Source organism: Aotus nancymaae, unplaced genomic scaffold (genome assembly GCF_030222135.1).
Source record: "Aotus nancymaae isolate 86718 unplaced genomic scaffold, 86718_ANA_hifiasm-v0.15.2.pri h1tg000102l, whole genome shotgun sequence".
Classification (NCBI taxonomy): Eukaryota; Metazoa; Chordata; class Mammalia; order Primates; family Aotidae; genus Aotus; species Aotus nancymaae.
The window spans coordinates 2,303,688-2,326,438 of NW_026988517.1; the positions used below are offsets into that span (position 1 = coordinate 2,303,688).

General features: G+C 39.3%; 1 protein-coding gene and 1 pseudogene across 1 annotated transcript in view; one reads left to right on the forward strand and one right to left on the reverse strand.

Moving 5' to 3' along the window:
* The window catches only part of LOC135272032 (electrogenic sodium bicarbonate cotransporter 4-like), a 36,700-nt gene extending 18,723 nt beyond the window's left edge, over nucleotides 1-17,977 (forward strand). The window contains exon 5 of the mRNA XM_064370162.1: nucleotides 12,165-17,977. The gene's annotated coding sequence lies outside the window, so the exon portion shown is untranslated. The remainder of the gene's footprint in view (nucleotides 1-12,164) is intronic.
* Nucleotides 10,099-18,489, reverse strand: LOC135272020 (fibrous sheath-interacting protein 2-like; annotated as a pseudogene).
* Nucleotides 18,490-22,751: the final 4,262 nt, after the last annotated feature.

A 22,751-nucleotide genomic window follows, 5' to 3' on the forward strand; every position in this document is an offset into this window, starting at 1 on the left:
TATTTTCTAACATCCACAATTGTCAGGAAAGAGTATCAGACAGAATACATGTTTGAGATATGAGAGATACTGTAGATCCTCCCCTAAAAAAGCAAACTCTTAGGGAACCCAGCCAAAATGCAGACACATATATAGATGGTAGTAAGTTAATACATATGGAGAAAGTCCAATTGTTAGTACCTTAAAGACAAGGTCCAGGGGGACCTTGTAATAACTGTTTATGATTATGACAATGAACCCAATATTTCCTCACCTTTACCCCTACATCTCACCTTCATCACTGAGACTCTCAAAAGCCATCTGCATCAGTTCACACATGCCTTGATTTCTTTTTTATTAATCTGGCTAATGGTCTGTCTATGTTGATCTTTTTGAAAAACCAGCTCCTGGATTTACTGATTTTTTTGAAGGTTTTTTTTTTGTGTCTGTCTCTTTCAGTTCTGCTCTGATCTTAGTTATTTCTTGTCTTCTGGGTTTTGAGTTTTTTTAAATTTGCTCCTCTAGCTCTTTCAATTTTGACAATTTGTATATCCCTTTTTTAGGACCACTGTTCATTTGCTCCTGTTTTTAGGCTCATCATAAATTTTGACTCTTGGACCCATCCCACCGCAGAGAACTAGGCACATGAGAATTGCTACTTGAAGAATTCACTGATCCAAAATCAAGATATTTTCAGTACGGGTCCCACGCTTACTCTTACTCACTTCCCAGAAAAGTTGTTTCTGTCTGTTCTCCCAGCTCGCCTAGATTCTCTTTATATATCTTGATTTCAGACGTTAAAATGGTCAAAAGAAAGCTCAGTCTAATAGAAAAAAGTTAGGATTAAGTTTAACAACCATCCCAGTGCCTGAAAGTCCAGGCCACAAATACTGAAATCCTAGTGGCCTTGTTTGGTGGATTAAACAATATTACTCATGTGTGTCTGTTCTCCCCTGCCTTCCTTATTCTCTGTCATTATATTTGTATGCACATGCACGTACATGTGTGTGTGTGTGTGTGTGCATGAGCACATGCAGATAAGTGTACACACAAAAAAAACTTTCACACCTCATATTCTGACCTAGCCTGAGGCTTATGTCAAATCGGTGATTGGAGAGATACAGATTGGCCTCCAGAGAGAATAATTACAGTTTGGCTTCTTGGGCACAAGATGGGATGTGGGGATATCATACTCCCATCTACATGATTAATTGTATTATCAGATTACAAGCAGTCTTAGAAATTATAACTAATGAAACACCTAAAGCTTTAGATTTGTCAGCTGTACAATCTACACAAATAAGAAATGCACTCTATCAAAAGAGATTAGCATTAGATTATCTGCTGGCCTCAGAAGGAAGAGTCTGTGGTAAATTTAACTGTTGTTTAGAAGCTAACAACAATGGACAGGTAGTTATGGAAGTCACTGCCAAGATGAGAAAGTTATGGCCACATTCCAGTCTGAACCTGGAAAAGGTTGAACTTCAGACTCTCTTTTTGGTTGATGGTTCTCATCCTTTGGACAAATTCAAGACTCTCATAGGGAGCATAGTACTTATGTTAGGTGCTGTCTCGTATTCCTTTGTTTATTGCCACTCCTTTTTAGGAGTATACAGTCAACGGTAGAGGCAGTGGTGACAAAACACACCACATATAATGGCACTAAGTAGATATCGGCCATTACCCACAGAAAAAAGCTTATCTCATGAAAAGGCAGAAGGCTATTAAATTGACAAAAGTACTTTATAGGATATTTTCCTTTCCTATCTCTCTCCTTCCTCACCTTCTATGTGACTTACAAGACACAGATGTGTGAGGATGGAGTAAAGAGGCTAAGCCTTAAATATCACTTGTAAAATAACATGCTAGGGTGTAATACATAACTCCTACCGAGGCAAAAGCAAATGGTGCAGGAAAAAACTCTAGTTTTAACTCCGAACTGGCTTACTCATGCTTCTCTCCAAGAGAAAAGCCAAAAATGAGCCCCCGAGGTGGATGGCTGGTTAGCCAATGACGGGTAAGACTCTCTGAAAGATGAGAGCAACCTAAGACAGGCACAGCCACGGGCGGGCCAGCAAAGACTAAAGTCACAGCAAAAGCCAGTCTGCTGCCTGTGTGCCCCCCAGGTGGATGGCTGGTTAGCCAATGATGGGTAAGACTCTCTGAAAGATGAGAGCAACCTAAGACAGGCACAGCCGCGGGGAGGCCAGCAAAGGCTAAAGTCACAGCAAAAGCTGGTCTGCTCCCATGAAGAATATGAGCAGCGTTAGGAGTAAATACACAGGCAAGGTAATTCCCAGATAAGCAAATAACCTGCGAGGAGACTTGGACTCTGCATTCTGTGCATAAAAAAGGATGTAAAAGCTTTCTGATAATAGTATCTAGATTTTAAAAGAAAGCTTTTAAAGGGCGAAAATGTGGAAGGAAACTAAAATGAAATAGAATAGAATCTGGTTTAAATAATAAGCATAGAAGTGGTAGTTAAATAAAAGTAAAAGCAAAGCAGACTGGGAACCCCCCTCTTTACATAGATAAGCGCACCAGAGCACATCTTTAGGTCTGCAACCAGCATATTCCTGCATTTCCTGTTCTTCTGATCTCCATGGATCACCCCCACACGTTTTTACCCCCTACCTCAATTGCAAGGTTATAGAGTCAAATGACCAGGAAGCTGAATTTTGTAAAACATGATTGACTGTCTTTGTCTGAAACCCACTTCCTGTCTCAATTTCCATTCTCAAGCAACATATAAGCTGAACTTCCTTCTTTGTTAGGCTCCCCGACCATTTTAGGCATGAGCCTGTTGCCATCCTGCGTGCCCAGGCATCCGAAATAAAGTTCTCTTCTGTCTCAAAAAAAAGAAAAAAGACTAGTAAACTTTTATATACCCAATACATCTAGATTCAACAGTTTTCATTTTGTCATATTAGTTTTATCTATGTCTGTCTATCTTTTTGACTGAACCATTTAAAAATAACTTGCGGTTGCAATAAAATTTCATTTTTAAACACTTCAGGATGTATATTCTAAGAATGTCAACTTTGGTTTTGAAAGAAATCAAGAGCAAATGTGTTTCACTTAGTGATATAGGTAGGCTGTATTAGACCCTTAGGTTGCCTGATGATCAAATACACTTCTTTCCTCCTACCATATAATACCTTCCATATTCATATTTGATAATTATTGCTTGGAGTGTTCAGATGTATGAACTAGATTCATGCAAATAAAAACACTCTGAGTATAAAAGAGGCCTACTGGATAAGAAGAGAGCTAAGAAAGAGGATGAATGAAAACAGAACAGTGGAGCAGAGAGTGTATTTGCATAGGAGAAATTTAATGATTGGATCAAGTGGTCCTTAGTATGTCTGACCATAGCTGATCATATGGCCTCAAAAATTCAGAAATAGGCCAAGATCATGTTCTGAGATGGACTTTATGGACCACTTCCTTTGTTTTCTTAGGACATCCACATCACTCACTGAAAAAAGCAGTATTTCAGGTTATATATATGCAACATGATTGTGATATTATTTTACTAATAACCTAGTAAACACAGACATATAATTATGAGTTCATGGTAGATATGGGATTTGGGTGAACATATAAGGTCTGTGTCAGTAGAAGGGATTTCAAAATCGCCCTGTGGGCTCTTACTGGGTTACAATTGTGTTGTTAAAGTGCTTTGCAACTTGAAAGAGCTATTGAGAGAATAAAGCTTGTTAATGAGAGATCATTGCAGCTAATGGTTGTTAATGTTGTGACAGTGGAGAACATGGCCTTTTGGGAATGGGTTTCCAGGGACCAATGTATGATGTATATGTTTGAAATAGGGGAAAAAAATCCATGAAGTATTCATAGTTGCAGGACAAACTGTGTTAGTTTTAGTATTTTTAGTGTATTCACGTTTGGAATTTGTTTTATGTTTTTTGTTAGAGATGGGTTCTCATTCTATTGCCGAGGCTGGAGTGCAGTGGTATAATCATAGCTCACTACATCCTTGAACTCCTGGGCTCAAGCAATCCTCTCACCTCAGCCTCTTGAGTAGCTGGGACTGCATGCATGAGCCACTGCACCTGGCTAATTAAAAATTCATTATAGAGATAGGTCTCACTATATTACCCAGGCTGGTCTCAAAATCTTGTGCTCAAACAATTCTCCCACCTTGGCTTCCAGCAACCCCAAAAAAACATTCTTATGTCCACACTAAGAATATCAGAATGTGACTTTATTTGGAAAGAGGGTCCTTATGGATATGACTAGTTAGGTTAAGATTGTCATACTAGATTAGAATGGGCTCCTACAGGAAGAGAAGAGGACACACAGATTCATGGAGGTATAGAGAGAATGCCATGTAAAGACATTGGCAGGGATTGCAGTGATGTGCTTATAAGCCAAGAAACACCAAGGATTAATGGCAAACACTGGATATATATAAAGAGAGGTATGGAACAGATTATCCCTCAAAACCTCCAGAGTAAACAAACCTGCTAGCACTTTGATTCTCGGACTTTTAGGCTCTAGAATTTTGGGAGAGTAAATTTTTATTGTTTTAAGTTACCTACTTTGTGATTATACATATTTTTATTTAACAAAATTTTTAAAAATTTGTACAAATTTATGAGGTACATGTGAAATTTTATTACATGTATATAATGTATAAGTCATTCAAGGATATTTAGGGTGTCCATCACCTGAGGACAATACAGTTCTGTCAACTATAGTAGCCATATTCTGCTATCAAGCATTAAATTTATTCCTTCCATTTAACTATATGTCTGTACACCTTAACCCAATTCTCATCTTCCCCTTTTCTCTCATGTACCTGTCCCAATATCTGTTATCTCTTTCCACTCTCTACCTCCCCTGACGTGACGAAATGTTTTAGCTCCGACTTGTGAGAACCTGTGATACTTGTATTTTTTCTTGTTTTCTTGAGATGGAGTCTTGCTCTGTCGCCAGGCTGGAGCACAGTGGCTCAGTCTTGGCTCACTGCAACCTCTCCCTCCCGGGTTCAAGCAATTCTTCCACCTTACCCACCTGAGTAGCTGGGACTAGAGATGCGTGCCAAACACCCAGCTAATTTTTATATTTTTAGTAGAGATATGGCTTTTTACACTTGTCTTCAAGTCTGATGAGGTCACGTTTTAATTGTTTGAATAGCTTTCAAGATAGCACTGGATACCTTCTTTGCAGGCATGTATAAAGCAGACAGAAATGATTCCCTTTGTCAGGAGGGCCATGCGGGGGCCGTGGGCAGTGCTCGCTGCACCGGGCGCCAATTGATGTGAGCAGCCCGGCCGGCCATGCCGCGGCTCGCGGACACCGGCGGCACGGGCGCCCGGCACGAACCAACAGTATTTTTTATTAAGAGTATAAAATGCTGAAGTTAATTTGGCTCTCTTTAAGTCTGTTCTTGGTGTATAGGAATGCTTGTGATTTTTGCACATTGATTTTGTATCCTGAGACTTTGCTGAAGTTGCTTATCAGTTTCAGGAGATTTTGGACTGATTCGATGGGGTCTTCTAGATATTCAGTCATGTCGTCTGCAAGTAGAGACAGTTTGACTTCCTCCTTTCCTAATTGAATACCCTTTATTTCTTTTTCTTGCCTGATTGCTCTGGCTAGAACTTCCAGTACTATATTGAATAGGAGTGGTGTGAGAAGGCATCCTTGTCTAGTGCCAGATTTCAAAGGGAATGCTTCCAGTTTTTGCCCATTCAGTATATTTAACAGGACAAAGTTTTAGAAATTGCTTAAAAGATGGATGAACCCTATAATTCTAATTAAAAAGTGTCTTTGAATATAATTAATTTGAAATAGTTCAGTGAAGATTACCCAAATTGTGATACTGGATTTTGAACAAATTTTAAACATAAATCTAGAACAATGTTGAAATCTACCTCTAAACTTTAAAAACATTTAAAATCATATATTATGGGGTTCAAAAAGAGGAAGAACGCAGATACAACTCTGATCAATTAGGTATCTTGCCAGATCAGTCACCTTAACACATATTTTGATCTATTTGTTGCAAAGTCATGTGTACTTCTGAATTGAGCAGTGTTATATTTCTGTTATTTTCTGTAGTTCATCTAAGCTTTCTTTTTACCTTAGAATCACATCAAATGGATAATCAAGAGAATGTCCTCATCAGAATATTAAAAATAATATATTCTCCAAAAACATGTTACGGTATAGATTTTTGGACAGGACTAAACTCAAAAGGTCATTGAGACTCAGACCATCATTTGAGGGTTTGGAGCCAGCAACAAGAGATGTTAACCATGCTGATAGCAGAGATTATGGGCTAATTGTAAGGGTGATATTTAAAATATATAAATTATCTTGTTAAGGTTGGGTAAGTTGGTTATATAGCTTACCAAAAGGTCACCTAGCTACTAAGAGTCAGGATTCAAACCTAAGCAGTCTGAATCTCTGTGGATCTTTTTTTCTTCCGTGGAAACCAATTGTTTTTAATAATCAGTTTACATTTTTCTTAACGGTTTCATTTTCTCTTTTCTTTGAGATTCTAATTAATCTAGTATTTCCCCTATTATCTGCTTTCCTACAGTTGAGATTCACAGCTGTGCCTGGTAATTATTTCCCTCATTCTGTAAACATCACCAGGCTTGAGAATGAATTCATTCTTTTCTGACTGACTAAGATAAATTATTGGGCCATATTTGTGAAGCTATCTCCCCTTTCTTGTCACTAACTGTCATGTTTCTCACTTACCTCACACAGTGGCTTTTCCTCCCAAAATGAAGAGGCTGTTTCAGACATGGCTTTTTTTATGGCCATGTCAAGCTCAGCAACAGCTCTTTTAACATGTGTCTCCTTAGATTCTATTACCTGATTTGAGGTTGCTTCAGTACTTTCAATATTTGCACTGGCTGTGGTCTGACAACAGTTAAATAGTGACAAAAGCTTTTTCAGTCTGCTAGTGCTTCGTGTTGACTTAGGAGAAGCTTTGTTTTCTTCTGGCTTCTTGACTTCTTTTACTTGATCTTTAAATACTTTGAAGCCTTCTTCTGCCACAGTCTCTCTTAAAACAACTTCATCTTCATCAGAATCGAGTTCTTCATTTATGTAATTTTTCAAATCCACTCGATCAATATCATGAGCCACTAATTGAACAATAAGATCTTTGCTTTGCACATCTTTTAAGAGCTCCACCCTTGTAATATCAGGCTTTCTTATATTCTGAAATGAATTTCTGCCAACAGCCTGAAAATAAAGGTATAGCAAATATTAAAAACAAATGTCTAAATCACTTTTCCTGTAGTTTGATTATAATGTAGCTATTTTCTTGTGATTTCTAATTTTGATTTCAGTAATATCTTCAATTATCAATTATATATTAGCAATATTTTTAAAAGAAATAAAGTCAAATAAAAAAAATTTGTTGGTGTGCATCACTTTTTTACATTTATATACATTAATCTAATCTAACTTACTCCAAAAGTCAGAGCAAGATCTAACATAATTAAATGACGACTTCTTTGTCATTTATCTTGAATGTTTTGTGACAGAAGGAGACAGGGTAACCTATTTTCCAAAAATCCTAGGAGAGGAATTATAGAAAAATCTAAATATACATACTTTCTTTTCTTTCTTTTTTTTTTTTTTTTAGATAGAGTCTCTCCCTGTTACCCAGGCTGGAGTGCAGTGATGCAGTCTCGGCTCACTGCAACCTCTGACTCCCACGCTCCAGTGATTCTCCTATCTTGGCCTCCCGAGTAGCTAGGACTACAGGAGTGCCACTATGTCTGGCTAATTTTTGTGTTTTTTTGTAGAGACAGGGTTTCATCACATTGGCCAAGCTGGTCTTTCTTTCTCTTCTCTGCTGTGCCCTTTGTTGAAGATAGATAATATTGGTAGCCAGACTGGGGCAAATAACATGCCTTAACTGAGTTGCCCGTGTCTGCTGCTTTATTGTTTTGTTTTTAGGATGGCTTTTCCTTCCTTGAACAGGACAGTGGTATTTTAGTTTAAATATTCCTTTCTTGCACTCTGTGGTTATAAATGACTCAAGTAAAGAAAGCTTGTAACTAAGAGTAAGATTTGTGGCAGATAATTCTATAGATAATTAACTGAGTTTAGTTAATGTTATTTTAGTCTGTTCACTTAATTTTTTTCCCAGGCAATAATTTATATATGAATGAAGACTACCAAGTATATGCTAATATAACGATGAGAACCCAGATTAAAAATAAAATTTCAGAGTTGGAAGAGACCATCATTTCTTCCAAAAAAGCAAGAGTAAAGAAGATTAAAGAAGTTTTAGACCATGATAAACTAAGAATTTTGGTGTGTGTTAGGTCACTCTTGCACTGCTATAATTACCTGAGACTGGGTAATTTATTAGAAAACACATTTAATTGTCTCTCAGTTCTGCAGGTTTTACAGAAAACATAGTGGCATCAGCTTCTAAGAAAGCCGCAGGAAGCTTCCAATCATGGCAGAAGGCAAAAGGGGAGCAGGCACGTCACATGGAGATAGCAGGGGCAAGAGAGAGTTGGGGGCAGTTGCCACACAATTTTCAATGACCAAGTAGCGTGAGAACTCACTCACTATCATGAAGACAGCATTAAACAATGAGAGATCCGTCCCTCTGACACAAACATCTCCCACCCAGGTCATTATATTCTGCGTTATAATATTCAGTTCTTCAGAAGTTACTATTTCTTGCAAGCAATTTTGCAGTGAGTTCTGCTGTATATTTGTGTTAACAGGACAAGAAAACACACTCGAGTCTGTAGCCTGAGCCTGAGGTCCTGATTTGTAGAGATAGCTTGATCTCTTGGTTGGTTTTCCATTACAATTAGCATTTGTCCCCTCTTCTTTTGAAGGATCCAAAAATGCCGGTGAAAGTCTGCATTAATTTCTTGTGGGTGACACCTGGGCTGAAATAATTGAACCTTGGCCTGAAATGTTACTCCTCTATCATCGACAATACTTGAGTGTTTAGATATCCCGTCTCTCTTTTGATTTATACCATTATCCTGTTCCTTTGCCTGAACAGCAGAAGTTGAGGTTTTTTCCATAAAATTCTCTGGACTATTTTGATTCTGATGAGCAGCAGCTGCTGTATTTCCAGATATCTCTTCATATGTATTCTGGTCTCCAGCAGGATAAACTAATATGATATCTTCAGAAGTCTTCCTTCTATTCTTTAGAGAAGATTCACCATGTGTTCCATCTTGACCTTTGTACTTCAATGTATTTCCCCCCGTATCGTTTCTTTCGACACCATTATCTTGCATTTGTGGTAAATGATGGGCCATTTTTTTCGCTAGAAGGTGTTGTTTCTACCTGTCACTCTCTTCTCTGTTTCTGACGAGATCGGGCGCGTTCAGGGTGGTATGGCCGTAGACTCTTCTCTGTTTCTGTGCCGTTCTTGTCTGGCAGGAGACCCTCGGGCCCCCCTCTCACCCCACCCAGGTCCCAGCCACGTAGAGAGTACTCTCGGCTTCTCCACTTAAAAGGCCCCTCTTCCTTTTCTGCCCAGCAACAGGCCTGACCCGTCAGCTCTCCAGCAGCTTCCCGCCCAACTAACTCCTGCCCAGCAAACTTTCGCGCGACATCCCACCTACCCAATCGCCACCCGACACGCCAGCTTTCCCACTCCCCCAGTCACTCTACCTTTATAAAAGCCGCAGAACAAAGAAAGCCGGTGCGAGACTGCTGACTCTTCCCCCGGCACGAGTCCAGTGCCTGAACTCCTCTTTCATCTGGTCGAACTCGGTCGCGCCTTGGGGTCCAAGTTATGAGGGTCCGGGCGGGTCAGACAGTTCTTCTATCCTCTCTTCCCTTTTAACATCTTCTACCATCTTTGTCAGAAGTACCATCTCTTTTGTCTTCCATTCCTCTTCAGTTTTTCTACGAAGAGCAAGTTTTCTTCTTGATCTCTTGGTTGGTTTTCTTGCAAGCAATTTTGCGGTGAGTTCTGTTGCGTATTTGTGTTAACAGGAGAAGAAAAAATACACCCGGGTCTGTAGCCTGAGCCTGAGGTCCTGATTTGTAGAGATAGCTTGATCTCTTGGTTGGTTTTCCATTACAATTAGCATTTGTCCCCTCTTATTTTGAAGGATCCAAAAATGCCGGTGAAAGTCTGCATTAATTTCTTGTGGGTGACACCTGGGCTGAAATAATTGAACCTTGGCCTGAAATGTTACTCCTCTATCATCGACAGTACTTGAGTGTTTAGATATCCCGTCTCTCTTTTGATTTATACCATTATCCTGTTCCTTTGCCTGAACAGCAGAAGTTGAGGTTTTTTCCATAAAATTCTCTGGACTATTTTGATTCTGATGAGCAGCAGCTGCTGTATTTCCAGATATCTCTTCATATGTATTCTGGTCTCCAGCAGGATAAACTAATATGATATCTTCAGAAGTCTTCCTTCTATTCTTTAGAGAAGATTCACCATGTGTTCCATCTTGACCTTTGTACTTCAATGTATTTCCCCCCGTATCGTTTCTTTTAACGCCATTATCTTGCATTTGTGGTAAATGATGGGCCATTTTTTTCACTAGAAGGTGTTGTTTCTACCTGTCACTCTCAGAGCTCTGTTTCTGTGCCGTTGTTCTTGTCTGGCAGGAGACCCTCGGGCCCCCCTCTCACCCCACCCAGGTCCCAGCCACGTAGAGAGTACTCTCGGCTTCTCCACTTAAAAGGCCCCTCTTCCTTTTCTGCCCAGCAACAGGCCTGACCCGTCAGCTCTCCAGCAGCTTCTCGCCCAACTAACTCCTGCCCAGCAAACTTCCCACGCGACATCCCACCTGCCCAATAGCCACCCGACACGCCAGCTTTCCCACTCCCCCAGTCACTCTACCTCTATAAAAGCCGCAGAACAAAGAAATCCAGTGCGAGACTGCTGACTCTTCCCTCTGCACGAGTCCAGTCCGCCCGGAGACTCTCCAATAAAGCCTGAACTCCTCTTTCATCTGGTCGAACTCGGTCGCGCCTTGGGGTCCAAGTTATGAGGGTCCGGGCGGGTCAGACAGTTCTTCTATCCTCTCTTCCCTTTTAACATCTTCTACCATCTTTGTCAGAAGTACCATCTCTTTTGTCTTCCATTCCTCTTCTGTTTTTCTACGAAGAGTAAGTTTTCTTTTTGTGTATTCCCGTTGTTGTCTTTCTTCTCTATTCATCATCTATAGGCGTTGTTCTGCTGTGCATTCAAAATGTTCTAGTTTTCTACCTATCATACCCAAATAACTGTGCCTTATTAACCGTTCCTGGTGCTTGATAGATTCAGTGCCCTCCTTTAACAACCAGTTCTGGACTTGGGCAACATCAGAATATTGAGGGATTTGATTGTTTTCTGGTATGTTATGTAGTTGTTTTGCAAGTATTTTCTATTTAAGAAATGTGTATATTACCTATATATAATGTTTTTTACAATTACCAGAAATAAAATCATATAAATTCCTATATTTTATAAATGCTTAATTCTGTTTAATTGCATTTACGTCTATTTTGAATCCATTAAAGACACAGACACGTAAAACAAAATTTGGATCACTCCATTGTAGAGACCCCAAATGTCTCCACCATAAAGGAGTTTGGGCCCAGACACAGTTCTCCCCTCCTGGACGCAGTCGAGCTAAGGGAAAGAAGGAAGTGCAAGAAGTTTGATTTTGCAGAAGTTTATGTCTGGTTTACTGATCTAACAGTTTGGCTGGGTAAAGGCTGTGTGGTTTTACCGCGCATTGTATTTCTTGAAGTTTCTGTTCTGGGCTAGTTTTTATGACTCTTATCAGGTACTCACTGAAGCTTGTAACTATTCATATGACATTTGAAATTGTTACCTTTAAGATTTATACCTTGGTTTGACCGTTGTAAAATGTGATCTTGTTTCTGTGTTTTTGATTATCGGATAAGTAGAAAAGGTCACCTGTTTGTTTTATGACTTCTTGATCAACCTTTATGCTTCTCCTTTTGATTGTATGCTTCTCCTTTTTCTAGTTTTGTCTTAAACCTCAGGCTTGCGATGTTGTAACTTTCCCTTCTCCTTTGTTGTAGTAACCTCACTAAGATACTTGACGTCAGCCACTGCAGGCTAAAGGGTATATAATGAGACCCTGTGCACAAAATTAATTGCTGACTTGGGCAGTCCTCGTCAGTCCTCCAGACCCCATTCTGTTCTATCTCTCTTTTCCATGCAGTCTCTCTTCCAGGTATTGGGACCATCTTGCTGGTCAAGAGACCCCTGGTAGACATGCCGATTTCACGGACCACAACATCTGGCGACCACGATGTGTGGCCTGGACACGGGATATCAAAGTGATGCTCAATTCAATTATGTGGTGCCGGTGTTCAATAAGCGAGTTTTTGGTTAATTTTTAATCTTGTATATGTAAGTTTTGGTTTTTAATTCAAGTCTTCAATCTGGAGTAAAAACATGGGGAATATTGAGTCAAAGGAGCATAACATATTTATTCAGTTGTTACAGTCTATGATTAAGTCTCATGGTCATAATGTTAAACAGAAAACTGGAGGAATTTGTGCACATTATTCATGAAATTTGTCCGTGGGTACCTGAGGGTGGATTTCTAGATGAAGCCGCTTGGCTTGTCATTGATGAAAAGATTGATCAGTTTTGTTTCTATACTAAGTCTTTACCTCAGTCTGAAATTTTACTTTCTGTTTGGAGTAAACTCCAGGGTTGCGTTTGTCCTTCTCAGACTTCTCTCCCTTCTGTGCCACCTTATACTTCTACCACATCCATTTCACATCCTGCTCCTGCCTTATCTCCTACTGTGTTACATTTGTATGCCGAGAGCCTCATCCAGCGCAGCAAGATGACGCTTCTGACCAACGCTCTCTCAGCTCCCACAGTGAGTGCCAACATACAGATGATTTGTCTCCCTTAACAGAAGTCATTGTTCAACAGCCTGTAACCAAGACTGCCACTCAGTGGGTCCCTGGTCCGTTTACATTTACTTCGCCTCCTGATCTTGCTCGTCAGTTTCAGGATTTACTTTCACTGTGCTCCCGTGCTATCTCTAATCATCAGTGCTTTCCTGTAGTACAAGGAAATGAAATGGGTGCGGGAAGCTATTCTACTGGGAGTGTGCCTATAACTTAACAAGCCACAGATGCTGTTTCAATGACTCCCCTAACTCATGCTTTATTGTTTAATCAGAAAGAATTTGCTAATGTAAATAGTATATTCCCTTCACTTTTCCCTATTATAGAAGTTCAAAATGCTCAGGGACAAATAGTCTGTAAATATCAGTCTATCCCACCTGAAACTTTGAAAGAATTAAGAGAGACTGTTGCTCAATATGGCCCTACTGCCCCTTATACTATTTCTTTATTAGAAGATTTGGCTAAAAAAGCCTTACCCCCGCATGATTGGGGCCACCTTACAAAAGCTTGTCTCTCAGGTGGAGATTATCTCCTTTGGAGAACTAATTATGATAATCGTGCTTTAATCAGGCACAAAGAAATCATACTCATCAAATGCCAGTTTCTTTTAATATACTTACTGGGAAGGGTCAGTTTGAAGATCTTCATTTACAAGCACAACTCCTCGAAATAGCCTATGGGCAGATTAACACGTTAGCCTTGCAGGCTTGGAGGCAGCTCCCGGCAACCAGGGTTAAAACGGAGTAGTTGGCAAAAATTAAGCAGGAACCTGATGAGCCATATCAAGATTTTGTGTCCCACCTTATACAGGCAGTAGGCAGGTTGGTTCAGGATGGAAAGGCTGGCACTTTGCTAGTTAAACAATTGGCATTTGAAAATGTTAATCCAGCCTGTCAAGCAGCCATTCGGCCATGGAAGAAAAAACGCACTCTTGCTGATTACATTCATTTGTGTGCCGATATAGGGTCTGCCTATCAGCAGGGGCTGGCTATGTCCACAGCTCAAGCCGGTATGTCTGTAACTGCTTATGTTAAAGATCAAATGAGCAATGCTCACTATCAGCGCAGCAACCAAAAATGTTTTCAATGTGGTAATACCTCCAAAATGGAAATTTATTGTTATTGATTTTAAACACTGCTTTTTTATCATACCTCTTGCCCCACAAGACTGTAAAAGGTCTGCTTTTAGTATTCCATCTACTAATTATGAACAACCTTGGGATAGATATGTATGGGTAGTGTTGCCTCAGGGCATGGTTAACTGCCCTACCCTTTGTCAGACTTTTGTTGCAAAGGCTATTCTTCCAGTCTGACAACAATATCCTGACATTCTTCTTATTCACTATATGGATGATATTTTAATTGCTACTTCGACTGATGTTCTTCTGCCGTCCCCTTTTGTGCAATTGCAGAAATGTTTGACTAGTGTTGGCCTTGTGGTTGCTCCAGAGAAAATCCAATCTTCTGTTCTTTATCACTATTTAGGATGAGTAACTGAGTCACAAAAAATATCTTATGAAATTCCAAAATTAAATACCTCTCAATTAAAAACTCTCAATGATTTTCAAAAATTTTTAGGTGATTTACATTGGATCAGACCTAGTCTCAAACTTACCACCGGAGACTTAAAACCCTTATTTGATATTTTAAAGGGACCTTCCAACCCTGCTTCCCCATGCCAGCTTACTCCTGAAGCCATACAAACACTCCAGATTGTTCAAAAAGCCTTGGCAGAACAAAAATTAAATTGAATTCAAGACAAGACACACTGGAACTTTTGTGTGCTACGTACACAGTACACACCCACAGGTGTTTTCAGCAGCAGGGGATATTAAAATGGCTACACCTCCCTGCTAGTCATGGAAAGGTAGTAACTCCTTATTATGATTTAGTTGCAGCTTTGGTTGCTAAATGCAGGACTCGTGCCCTTACTCTGTTTGGATACGAGCCTCCAAAAATTGTTCCTTATTCAGGCCCTCAACAAACTTGGCTTTGGCAATTCTCAAAAACTTGGCAAATTACTTTTACTGGATTTCCCAGAAACATTAGTTGTCATCTTCCCAGTGATAAAAGTTTGCAATTTTATACTCTTAATTTGCTCATTTTTCCTCAGATCTTTGTCAAGACACCTTTAACACAAGCACACCTGGCTTTCACGGATGAATCTTCATCTGACATTGCTGCTGGCTCAGTTAATAACCTTTTTCTTTTCAGACTCAGGAAACCTCAGCCCAATGAGTTTAACTCCTTGCAGTGCAATTTATCTCATTGGAATGTTCCTCTTAACATTTACTCTTATAGCCAATACATTGTTCAACTTGTTCAGCACTTAGAGACTGCTCCCTTGTGCTCAACTGATTCCTCCTCTATCATTCACCTTTTAATCCCTCTGCAGGAATCTCTTCAACAGCACTCTCATCCCTTTTTTATAGGTCACATTCGAGCTCATTCTAATCTGCCAGGACCTCTTAGTGAAGGAAATCAACAGGCTGATCTTCTTGCTCATTCTATTTTTTCCAGTGTTAACTCCTCTTCAACAGGCACAGGCATCTCATGCTTTGCATCATCAAAATGCTCACAGTCTTCATTTACAATTTAAAATTACTCGAGAACAGACTTGACAAATTGTTAAACAATGCCCTGCATGTCTTCCTCACTTGCCAGTTCCTTTTCATTATGGAGTTAATCCTTGAAGACTACCGAGTGGCCATGTATATCAAATGGATGTCACTCATTTTACACTTTTTGGTAAATTTCAATATATTCATGTAACTATTGATACTTTTTCTCATTTTTTAGTGGCTTCTGCTCATAAAGGTGAAGCTGTTAAAGGTGTTATATCCCATTGCTTATTGATCTTTTCTATTTCAGACCCTCCTAAAATCCTTAAAACAAATAATGCTCCTGCTTACACCAGCAAACGATTTAATCATTTTTGCTTTCAGTTTCATATTCAACATCATACAGGTATACCCTACAATCCACAAAAACAAGAAATTGTAGAACGTGCTCTTGCAACTTTAAAATTAACTTTTCAAGAAATAAAACAGGGTGAGTCAGGAGCTGATTTACATAAGACTCCTCATACTTGGCTTAGACATGCTCTATATATTTTAAATTTTTTGACTTTTGATCCAGAAAGACATTCTGCTGCTGAGCGTTTTTGGCATTCTAGTCCCAGAGCACAAGCTGAGGTGCTGTGGAAGGATGTCTTAACTAACAAGTGGAATGGACCTGATCCCGTCCTAATATGGGGACGAGGACATGTTTGTGTTTTCCCTAGATCTGCTGAAAGCCTGTTGTGGGTACCGGAGCGGTTGGTGAAACATGAACCTCCTGTCAATGGGAAAAACCAGAACCTTGATCCCGAGCTTCAGACGGCTGCGTCTAACACCACCACCTCCACCTCGACACCGCCGAAGAAAGTGTCACAGAACACCCAATGTCTTCCCTTGCCTACCTGGGGCCAGATGAAGCATTTTTGCATTGAAACATCCCAACTTGTGAACTCAAAGGTAATTTCAAAAACTCCGACTATAATGTTCATAGCCATGTTGGCTATTTTGACCTACAAATCATTTATAAACAGGCTTGTGTAGCCTCTCCTTATGCTATTCTATTTGGGAATACATCTATAGATGAGAGAAGTGGACATTATTTTATAACTTGTCCCAACTGTGTTCTTACTAACTGTATTGATTCAACTGTATTTCCTACTTCTGTTATTATGATTGTACATCAAGCTCCTTATGTTATGCTTCCCATTAACATCTCTGGTTATTGGTATGATGAACACAGCATGCACATCCTCCATCAAATTTGGGACCTCATTGTCCATCCCAAACGTTTTATTGGTCTTCTCATTGCTAGTATTTTGGCTATTATTTCTATTGTAGCTACTGCTGCTACAGCTGCAGTTAGTCTAGCTCACAGTGTTCAAACTGCTACCTATGTTAACCATTTGGCTCAAACTATTTCTGTTTCCATAGGTACTCAAATTGATATTGTTAAAAAATTAGAAGTCAAACTTAATGCTTTGAAGCAAACTGTTACCGTTTTGGGAGATAAAGTGTACAATATGCAATCTCGCCTGCTACTACACTGCCATGTTGATTTTAAATATATCTGTGTTACCAATACACCTTATAATGACACTGAATGGTGTTCGCCTTTAGTCAAGGCCGACTTACAAGCTATTTGGAGTCATAATAACTTGTCCCTTGATGTTCTCAAGCTTCAACAACAAATTCATGCTATTGATTTTTCATGCCAGGATCTTCCGTGGGATGACACTATCGCCTGTGATATTGTTAATACTTTGTTTTCCTGGAACCGTGGTTTCCACCTGCCATCTTTTTCCACCATTCTGGCCATTGCTTGCTGTGTCCTTCTGCTTGTCATCCTTTTGCCCTTTCTCTTTCGCCCTGTGTTCTCCTCCCTCCAGCGTACGCAGCTCAAAATATTTGAGCTTCATTTAAAAAATAAATCAGGGGTAGATGTGGGGATTGCTCGAGCGTAGAGACCCCTAAGTGTCTCCGCCATAATGGAGTTTGAGCCCAGACACATTTCTCCCCTCCTGGATGCAGTCGAGCTAAGGGAAAGAAGGAAGTGCAAGAAGTTTGATATTGCAGAAGTTTATTTTTGGTTCACTGATCTAACAGTTTGGCTGGGTGAAGGCTGTGTGGTTTCACCACGCATTGTATTTCTTGAAGTTTCTGTTCTGGGCTAGTTTTTATGACTCTTACCAGGTACTCACTGAAGCTTGTGACTATTCATATGACATTTGAAATTGTTACCTTTAAGATTTATACCTTGGTTTTACCGTTGTAAAATGTGATCTTGTTTCTGTGTATTTGATTATCGGATAAGTAGAAAAGGTCACCTGTTTGTTTTATGACTTCTTGATCAATCTTTATGACAGTTGATTGTATGCTTCTCCTTTTACTAGTTTTTACTTGAACCCCAGGCTTGCGATGTTGTAACTTTCTTTTCTCCTTTGTTGTAGTAACCTCACTAAGTAACCTGACATCAGCCACTGCAGGCTAAATGGTATATAATGAGACCCTGTGAACAAAATAAATTGCTGACTTGGGCAATCCTCGTCAGTCCTCCAGACCCCATACTGTTCTATCTCTCTTTTCTTGCATGCACTCTCTCTTCCAGGTATTGGGACCCTCTTGCTGGTCAAGAGAACCCCGGCAGACGTGCCGATCTCACGGACCACAACAAGTTTGGTGTTTTTCTTCTGCTGGATGGCAGAAGGTTTTCTTCTTGTTCTTCAGGCTCTGGAGCGGCTGGGTCTCACTGGTCCTCATCTGAACTGCCACTGCTGGTGCTGGGGCTCTCATCATCAGACCTTTGCCTATCACTGGACATCTTGGTGAAGTTATCTCTTGGAAAACTTCTGCAAAGCTCCCAATGCCACCAAGGTTCCTCGCTCAATTTTTACATCACAGGCCGACATTTTGTTCAAAATAACGAAAAAAATTAAAAACCCAAGGGAAAAACAAAGCCCCAATAAGTGCAACAAATTCCCACGCCTGTGAACGCAAGCCACAGCCGGCGGCAGCAGCCACACAGCTCTGCGGCTCTTTGTCGGGAGGGCCGTGCGGGGGCCGTGGCAAGCACTCATTGTGCCGGGTGCCAAGTGATGCAAAGAGCCCGGCCGGCCCAACCGCAGCTCGCAGACACCGGCAGTGAGGGCACCCAGCGCAAACCATCAGTATTTTTTATTTAGAGTATAAAATGCTGAAGTTAATTTGGCTCTCTTTAAGTCTGTTCTTGGTGTATAGGAATGCTTGTGATTTTTGCACATTGATTTTGTATCCTGAGACTTTGCTGAAGTTGCTTATCAGTTTCAGGAGATTTTGGGCTGAGACGATGGGGTCTTCTAGATACACAGTCACATCGTCTGCAAATAGAGACAGTTTGACTTCCTCCTTTCCTAATTGAAGACGCTTTATTTCTTTTTCTTGCCTGATTGCTCTGGCTAGAACTTCCAGTACTATGTTGAATAGGAGTGGTGTGAGAGGGCATCCTTGTCTAGTGCCAGATTTCAAAGGGAATGCTTCCAATTTTTGCCCATTCAGTATGATATTGGCTGTTGGTTTGTCATAAATAGCTTTTATTATTTTGAGATACGGTTCCATCAATACCTAGTTTATTCAGGGTTTTTAGCATAAAGGGCTGTTGAATTTTGTCGAAGGCCTTCTCTGCGTCAATTAAGATAATCATGTGGTTTTGGTCTTTGGTTCTGTTTGTGTGGTGAATTACATTTATAAACTTGCATATGTTGAACCAGCCTTGCATCCCCGGGATGAATCCTACTTGATCATGGTGGATAAGCATTTTGATGTGCTGTTGCAATCGGCTTGTCAGTATTTTATTGAAGATTTTTGCATCTACGTTCATCATGGATATTGGCCTGTAGTTTTCTGTTCTTGTTGAGTCTCTGCTGGGTTTTGGTATCAGGATGATGTTCGTCTCATAAAATGATTTGGGAAGGATTCCCTCTTTTTGGATTATTTGGAATAGTTTTAGAAGGAATGATACTAGTTCCTCTTTGTATGTCTGGTAGAATTCGGCTGTGAAGCCATCTGGACGTGGGCTTTTTTGGGTGGTAGGCTCTTAATTGCTGCCTCAACTTCAGACCTTGTTATTGGTCTATTCAGGGTTTCGACTTCTTCCTGGTTTGGGCTTGGGAGGAGGCAACTGTCCAGGAATTTATCCATTTCTTCCAGGTTTTCTAGTTTATGTGCATAGAATTGTTTGTAATAATCTCTGATGATGGTTTGAATTTCTGTGGGATCTGTGGTGATACCCACTTTATCATTTTTTATTGCATCTATTTGGTTATTCTCTCTTTTCTTTTTTATTAATCTGGCTAATGGTCTATTTTGTTGATATTTTCAAAAAACCAGCTCCCGGATTTATTAATTTTTTGAAGGGTTTTTCGTGTCTCTATCTCCTTCAGTTCTGCTCTGATCTTAGTTATTTCTTGTCTTCTGCTAGGTTTTGAGTTTTTTTTGATCTTTCTCCTCTAGCTCTTTCAATTTTGACAATAGGGTGTCAATTTTAGATCTCTCCTTGCTTCTCATGTGGGCACTTATTGCTATCAATTTTCCTCTAGAGACTGCTTTAAATGTGTCCCAGAGATTCTGGTATGTGGTGTCTTCATTCTCGTTGGTTTCGAAGAACATCTTTATTTCTGCCTTCATTTCAGTGTTTATCCAGTCAACATTCAGGAGAAAGTTGTTCAATTTCCATGAGGATGTGCGGTTCTGGGTTGGCTTCTGAATTCTGAGATCTAACTTGATTGCACTGTGGTCTGAGAGACTGTTTGTTATGGTTTCTGTTCTTTTGCATTTGCTGAGGAGTGATTTACTTCCAATTATGTGGTCAATTTTAGAGTAGGTGTGATGTGGTGCTGAGAAGAATGTATATTCTGTGGATTTGGTCTGGAGAGTTCTGTAAATGTCTATTAGGTTTGCTTGTTCCAGGTCTGAGTTCAAATCCTGGATATCCTTATTAATTTTCTGTCTCGTTGATCTGTCTAATATTGACAATGGTGTGTTGAAGTCTCCCAATATTAATGTGTGGGAGTCTATGTCTCTTTGTAAGTCTTTAAGAACTTGCCTTATGTATCTGGGTGCTCCTTGACTTGCATATTTTTAATCCCCCATTGATTGAGTCCATGGATATGTAAATCACAGATACAGGGGGCTGAATATACATTTCTAATAGTTTTTGGTTTTATATATTTACATTCTTATTCAAAAGTTAATTCAGTTGAGTTTTTCTCAGCTAATAATCTCCTGGTATGCTCTCCCAGTGAAAGTATAAGAGTTTCTGAATTGAACTGTCTATGTATTCTGTATATTCTCTCGCTTTGACATTTTGGACTATTATTTCTTTCTCAATTTACAAAGACCCTCTCTACCATCACTACCTTTTCACCATTTCTAGGTTTTGAGAATTAGCTATTCCTCTTCCCTGCAAAGAAATAGACCATTAAATGTATATTAGTTAAGTTACTGGAGCTTAAAGCTCTGCAAGATGATGATATCTTCCAGTGCACATTCCTTTCCTCATAAACTCAATTATCTAGAAAAATAAAATGTCTAACAAAGATTCTGGCCATATGATTGATTGCCTCATGTTGGATTTGATTTTTAATCTTACTCTTTAGTTGATGCCTCAATAATTTGGATGAATTCTTTATGAGACATGACAATTTTATTCTAAATCTGAGCCTCTCAAAATTTTTCCCCTAGCTCCTGGACCATCCTAAATGCATAAATCTATGGTGCTATGACATTGAAGTTCTAGTCAGAGAATAGTATTCATAGTTAGGCTAATACAATAAGAAAGAAGAAATTTAATTGAAATGAATTCAAAATCCAGAGAAGAATGGAAAAAGAACAGGGTGTGATATTTCCTAGCTTGAGTTTTCATAGATCTTCATTTTAGAGAAGAATACTACAGGGGCACTGATTTTTTTTTTCTGTAATACAAAACTATATAACTATTATATGCATACATATACCTATATATATACACACACATATATATACACATAGACACACACACACACACACACACACACACACACATATATATATATGAAATTAGGCCTGCAAGGCTGGCTCAGTTTCTCACTAATTACCAGTAGAGATTTTACTTAGCCCTGAGCCAAGCTGCCAAAGCTACCTACATGAATCTCTTCATAATGACACTACTTATACATTGAAAAAATAAAAACACTATGCCTCCTCCATTTCTGTTCTCCATGTTCCTCCTATCTAACACTTACAACCTCTATATCGAAACCTACTCAGAAATTGTGAAAATTCCCTTTTCAGAAATAAACAAATAAATGGTAGCTGTAAGTTAGTCTTTATTGCTGTGTTGGAAATCTTTCCAATTCAGAAACCAGAAGACTTTTCATGCTTTTGAGTTTAAATATTGGACAGCACTTTAGTAACAAATGGAAAAGACAACAGAGGGCACCCTGGCCCAACTTTCCATCTAGTTAAGAGTCCTGGGTTGTTAGGATAGGAAAATATAAGGCTAGATTCTTTTCTTTGATACTCATGTAATGCATACTCTTCTCAAGCACTAAAGAACAGAAAAGTAGTCATTGAGAGACCCTTCTCTATAGAAGAATTAAATCAATGGTTTTTGCTTAAGAGTCAGCAGCATGAAGACTTTCCCATGAATCATGGTACAGTGTTGTCTCAACCTCATATATCTGCAGTAACAGATCATCAAACAAGTCATAGGCACAGTTATATGATATTAAAAATTGTCCTTCAATTGTGGCCTCTGTACATGGCCTTTACATTTCCTTCACACAGTTGTTGGGGAATGGTGGGGCGTTGATTTATTAATGAGATATGTTGTCCCAGAAACTTGTAATCTCTTTGTATCAAAAGAATTATTTAATCTTTTCCTGCAGTTGATGGGGTGTGCAAATGTTAAGCTTGGGTTAAATGATGCCATTAGCATATGGCACTGACACAGACATGTTTTACAACCCCTGATGTAGCTCTTAAGCCCATGAGTGATCTATAGCAAAGCAGTAAATAAGGTTTACATGATGTCTTTGAATAGGTCACAACATAGTCAGAGAATGACAAATGAAGATGAGCCATAATCTAGTTAACACCCAGAAATGATCTTCAGCAAGGCTAATCTAAATCTAATCCCTTTAGATTTAGATTAAATCTAAAGGGATAATCCTAAGCATAACCAAGCATATAGCTTTCTACAGATATTTTAGATATAGGTTTCATTTTAAAAGGTATTTTTTTAAATTATATTGTTTTCAAAATTCATTTTAGTCATTGTAATTAAAAAAATATTACCAAAATGGGAAAAATGCTTACACATATT